The following is a 6437-nucleotide window of genomic DNA, read 5'->3' as shown; positions in this document are numbered from 1 at the left end:
TCCACTAACACATCACTCAACAAAATCATCCATAAATAGAAATATTACCTGACCTTAATGCAAAGTATTGTCCATTTCGAGAGTTTGAGAGGAGAGATAGCCTCAAAGAGCTATCAAAAGGAAAAGTTAGTGTCGGCTTGTCTATAGTGAGCACCTGAGGGAAACACAAAGAAACTACAAGAAACAGGGAGCACCTATAGGAAACTATAGGAAAGCTATAGGAAATAGGGAGAATTGTCATAGATGTTGTAAATGGGTGCCTAGGGCCAAAAATTCAAGAATTCTCATCACCAAAGAATTACAAAGAAAGGTAGGCACCACATCCTCTGTGTTTTGATTTGTAAAGAGGAAAAGGAAATAAATTGTCATTTCTTTCAAGCATTTACAACGTACATAGAGACAGACAGGATTTTGTGGGAGGTTGTGTAGAGTAAACTCTAGACCTTCATCACCTAGAGAAGCTCATAAGTTGTAGACACCCAAACCTCATACAAACAGATTGATAGAGATAAAATATGACATGGGGTTTCAACAAAAGGGACCCCAACAAAACAAACAGAATACACCAACATCCTCCCGTGGTATAATTTTTTACAAGGCATAATGGATGGGATTCTTTGAGCTACTTAGCGGATATGATGATGATGTACATAGGGAATTTGCAATGTCACTTATTTATCTAGTTAGAGCCAGTGCCACTACTGTAGTGAGGGGTTTTTCACTAAAAATTACCCCTAAGAGCATTAGCAAGATCACTACACTCCCTCTAGGGTTGCAATGGAGGAATGAGGACAAAATTAACGACATTATTTTTAAGAAGAGTTTTTTCTTGGAAGGGGGACAACCAATTGAAGAGGAAAATGGGGTCAGAAGAGCAAGCATTCCATATCCTTGGAATGAAGTAAGTTATCAAATCATCAAGTATATTTCCTGTGAGGGTAGACTCAGTATAGTCTATGGGTATCAGTTTAGACTCCTCCATCAGCTGAGATTTGGAGAAGAGATACATCCTGATAGAAGACTTAGTGTGCCTTACTTTTTGTTACAATCAATGATAGACATGAGCATCAAGGTACAATAAGGAAAGCATTAGTAGCTGGCACATCATGGATTGATCAAACTCATACTAGAAGATGCCCTAGACAACTTGAGAATCCCTATTATGTGGTCAACATTTGCATACATGAATGAAGAAGATGAAATTCAAGAAATTGAGTATGACAAAGACCATACTTCTAGTGATAAAGAAGAAGAAGAAGAGCCTGAAAAAGAAGAGCCTGAAGAAGATGAGGTATAACTAGATGAAACAAAGGATGAAAAATAGAGCAGGGAAGAAGTACAAAAGGATGAGACAAGTCTTGAAATACAGAGCAAGGAAGAAGAGTAACCTCCAAGGCTATCTCCGGAGTCCACAGAGAAGGAGGCAACTGCTTTCTTAACGACTCTAAGTACACTTACCAAATCAAAAGGAAAGCGGTAGGGGCAGACTCCCCTATACTTCAAAACAAGGAAGAGCATCAGTATAACATAAGGGAGACCTCAAACCCCTACCAAGATTCCCATTTTCATAGAGGACTCACTAAACGAACAAGAGAGGTTAGTCCCTCTAGGAGAGAGAGGTGAAGAAGGCACATCACAAAAAGCTTCCCCAAGGTCACCAATCACCTATGTTAGGAGGCTTGTCACCAGGTCAACCTTAGAAAAAAAAAGTTAAACAACCTTTGACCCCTTTTCAAAAAAGGAAAGGTCTCCTACAGGAAACAAATACAGGCTTAGAGGAAGCAAAAATAGTCCTACAAGAAACATTGTCAAAACTACAGAAAACACAGAAAAAAGATAAGGAAGGAATGCAAGGGAAAAGGTAAGGAAAAGTGATGAGGCTCATCATTAGGTAATTATATGGGCCTTAATTCACCTCCTAGCTTAGTCAAACCAACTATTCTCACAACTTATTGCATGCTTTTGATTATATTTTGTTTATGAGATGAGTTAGAGTTGGATATTTTGCTTTGTGGTCTAATGTGCATGTAATGCAGGATTAAAGGATAAAAGCAAGGAATTTTGGCAAAGACCTTGGTCAAAACTTGAATGGGACAAGGGAGAGGAATTATAGGAGGTAAATCCTCCTCATTTACTACCCCTCCATTCAAATATTCCTCCATCAGCCCAGAGTGCAAACAACCAAATCATGAGGACGAGAAGGAAGCTGAGAAAGTGAAAGTCAAAGAACCAGTTTATCTTGAGTTTGATAGCAAAGCCTCCCTAAGTTTAAGGAAGTCATTGGATACTTCAGTCGTATAAGTAGAGAGGCCTAGGACCTGAGTGGGATTCAGACTTTTGATTGTAAAACTCTACTTTATTTTTGAGCTGCAAGACTTGTGAAAGTTTTTGATGTAATCCATTGTTTTGATAATAAGAATGAGTTTTGTTGTGAGCCGACACTGAGTTAACCCAGAGGGTTGAAGCTCTTGAGTTAGGGCCCAACGCTAGCAGCTAGGGCTCCTCTTTATTGTATATGTATGCTAGCGTATGTTCATGGTTTAATCATTCATTTGCTTAAGTAGTTGTATTTCCATTACAATAATGTAGCGAATATATTCATGGTTTAATCATTCATTTTCTTAAATAGTTTCATTTCCATTACAGTAGTGTAGTGCATAAATTCATGGTTTAATCATTCATTTGCTGAAGTAGTTGCATTTCCATTACAGCAGTGTAGCATAGATTGGTTATGTTTTAGTTTGCTTCCATTTGTGCCTTCTTTCAATTAGTAGGTTAGCAAGGAGAAAAAGATCCCCATAAGGTTGTCAGCAGGTGTCTCGGCCTCACCTCTTCCCTCTGGGACCATGACTTGAGGAAGAGGCCCTTCAACAACCCGAAAAACATAGATTTCTAGTTCTTGCATGAGCTTTGGAGTTTGTTGTCTTGATTCAATACTTGGTTCATTTCATCATTATCTTTCTGTAATAAGATCTCACACATATTCTCATTTCCTTAGGCACAAAATGCTTAAGCGGAAGCCAATAAATCACGTCTTAATCAGATTATACCCATAGATCTCCTTACCATCTGATCTACAACAAACCTAGCCAATCATCGTCAACCGCGTGCGTATTCATTTCAATGTTTGAATTTAGGGGCTCTGATCTCCACCGTCGATCTATTTTGCTTGATCCAACGGCCATCGCATCACTCGCTCACCAACTAGCTTGGCCGATCTCCACTATTGATCAATCCCGCATGATCCAACAACTATCACGTAATCTCGCGTGAATTATTGCACAACTGATACCTGACCTAGAGGACGTGAGAAAAGTGATTTTCCCGTGCTATGTGTCACTTACTTAGGCTAATCACATAAAATTTAGAAATTCCTCTTATAACTCTTAGGGAATGCTAGATATTGCTTACCACATATATTCATTTCAATGTTTGACTTTAGGCGCTCCACATCTCCAACCTCGATCTATTCCGCTTGATCCAACGGCCATCGCATCACCCACTCGTCAACTAGCTTGGCTGATCTCCACCGTTGATCAATCCCACATGATCCAATAGCTATTGCACAGTCTTGCATGAATTCTTCCATGGCTGATATCCACCCAAGAGCATGCGATAAAAGTGGTTTTCTCGTGCTACATGTCACTCACTTAGGCTAACACACAAAATTTAGGAATTCCACTTACAACTTTGAGGGTGCGGGAGAAACTTCTTACCACCTATGAAGACTGCTCCATCATTCTGCACGTTTTTTTCCTTCTATTTCCACGTGATTTAATGTGATCCATCCATCCATTCACTTAAATCTCTGTGATAAGATCTCCTCCATTCATCTTCCATTAATCATGTTCAACCATCTATTAACTCAATCTCCTATGATAAGATCTCCACCGCTCATCTTTCATTAATCATGTTCAACCATCTATTAACTCAATCTCCTGTGATAAGATCTCCACCACTCATCTTTTGTTAATCCTGTTCATCCATCTATTCACGTAATCTCCTGCGATAAGATCTTCGCCGCTCATCTTCCTGTGCACTATTGCTTCATTACGTCTTCCTTTTGCTGATTTCGATCTTCGCTTGCTCTTCCACTTGATTCCTTCCCGAACGTTGTTCTGCATATCATTTAAATGCTGCCACTCCTAAGTTTCAATTTGGTTATTCAATCAGACTCTAACACTGTCTGATCATCACAAACACTAGAAAACCAAAAAAAGTGAAAATAGATTTAGTCTAGTTTCCTTGCTTACACATTAGTTTGGTTTGATGCTCTTTACTTCTGTAACTTAGATAGAAGCATTAGGTTAGTGTTGATTTAGCAATTTTTCTTAGCATAGCTATTTAAATGGTTAATTAGGATATGGTGTGATTTAGCATTACATGTTGTTTTCTTCATTACTGAAGTATAGTATCTCTCTTCGAATAGATTTTCTCTTCTTCCATCAAAGAATCAATCATAGAAGTTTGGCTTGGAACCCCTAGGGTCTCTCGCCAGATGAACAAGTGACAACAGGCAGGACCTTCACTTCTACTTGTGCATATAGCATTGTCACCTCCAAGTTTGTACAAACCCCAGGTTGATAAGTAAAGCTGGTAGCCCAGGAGTTGCAGCATCCTTGCTGCAATACTGGCGCTCATCACTTTTTGGCACCGTTGCCGAGGAGGTGTCTGAGTAGAATGTGATTACTGATTTCTTTTCTTCTATTTCTAGTCTGCTTTCTTTTCTTCTATTTCTAGTCTCCAATTTTTTGCTATTAGTCTATTTCTACAAAATTAATCTAGTAGCTTCCTTTCTTTCAGTTGTCATTATCTACTTTGCTTACCATTCTGCAAGTATAATTTCAATTCAGCAAGTAACGTTTCTTTCTGTTAGTAGTTTTCATTCAATCACCAATTTCATTTATGCAAAGTACTTTCCAACATAAAAAAAAAATATTATAAAAGCCAACCAAAAAACATTTCCTTTAATGCCTCATAGGAATAGGGACAATTTAAGGAAATTCCTGTCAAATACCCCCACTACATCCAACAATCAACCTTCTCTCTTCTTTAGTGGCTGTGAACTGGAGGAACCTTTAGGTGAGAATCCTAACATATTTGAAGAACCTATAGGGGAAGAAGAAGAAGAAAAAACCCATTCCTACTGAACCAATGGCTCAAAACCGAAATGATAGAGGAGATAGAGAGAGAATTGAGGGTTCCTTCCCCATAAGGGAAACCAATGGGGACACTAAGATGAAGAATATAAGTCCCTTTGCTCTACCTCATTTCCATGGCCTGACCACAGAGGACCTTGGCACTTTCATATTTGAGTTTATTGTGATATGTAGAACCTATGACTGTACAGATGATGAGAAAAAGTTGAAACTGTTTCATCTACCCTCAAGGATGAAGCATTGTGCTAGTTCATGGATTTACCTAGAGATAACATCACAACTTGGGATCAGATGTAGTAGGTTTTTAACAACAAATATAGGGACTACTATAGGTCAAAGGATAGTAAAGAAGATATTTTTAGGATGACCATGGGCTAGGATGAATCCTTAGAAGACTACGAAGAAATATTCTAGCTCAGTTACAAAAGGGCTAGGTGCACACTTGACCTCAAGTCACTAAAGCTGGTCTTGCTCAGAAGAGTAAGGGAATATCTTTTGGATACCTTACACTTGTTATCAGGAGGAGATATCTACCAATTACCCTATGACGATATCAAGACTATCTTTAGAAACCATTATAGGGAAGCCAAGAAAAAGGGTAGGGGTAGTCAACCTATAGCCAGTACATCATCTTCCAACTCATCCATCAAGGGTGAAATAAGAATTATGTTGGAAGAATTCAAAAGTGAGATGCTGCAAGCCCTTGCCTTGCAATTAGATACCATGAACATAAAAAGGAATTAAGAGGAAGCAAAGAGAGCCTTGGCCATCTTTTGTCCTAGATGCACCAGGAGGCATCCTAGGAATGAATGTCCATTGAACTGCATTGAGATTTGCTCGGTCTATGAAGAAAACCACTCCACAGACAAGTTCCCTTCTTTACCCGAACTCAAAGATGTATATCAAGGAGTTGAAGGGGTCACTAAGTAGCTTTGCTACATCAACCAAAGGAGACCTCCTAGGCTTAGACCATACCAGCAAGGTATGCAAGGGTCATCCCATGCATATTACAACCTCAACCAAACCACAACTATACCTTCTTAGGGACCCCCTGCTCATCCTTCCTGGTCTACGCCCTCTCCTTTGTCCTATGCATCTCAGTATCATTCCCAGCTAGCCAACCATTAATTTCAACCTTATGTTCCCCCACAACCTCAGTAGAATACCCCACTCTAGGGGTGGAGGCCCCAATACAACAATGCTCCAGCTCTATTTCCTCCACCACCTACCCAACCACAACTCCTACACTCTGATCCACCCAAGAAACCCCAGATTCCT

Source organism: Pinus tabuliformis, chromosome X (assembly GCF_031772625.1).
Source record: "Pinus tabuliformis cultivar Carrire ecotype Pingquan chromosome X, CPIR1, whole genome shotgun sequence".
NCBI classification, from domain to species: Eukaryota; Viridiplantae; Streptophyta; class Pinopsida; order Pinales; family Pinaceae; genus Pinus; species Pinus tabuliformis.
The sequence above is the reverse complement of the archived record's forward strand: the minus strand, read 5'-3'. Positions refer to the sequence as shown.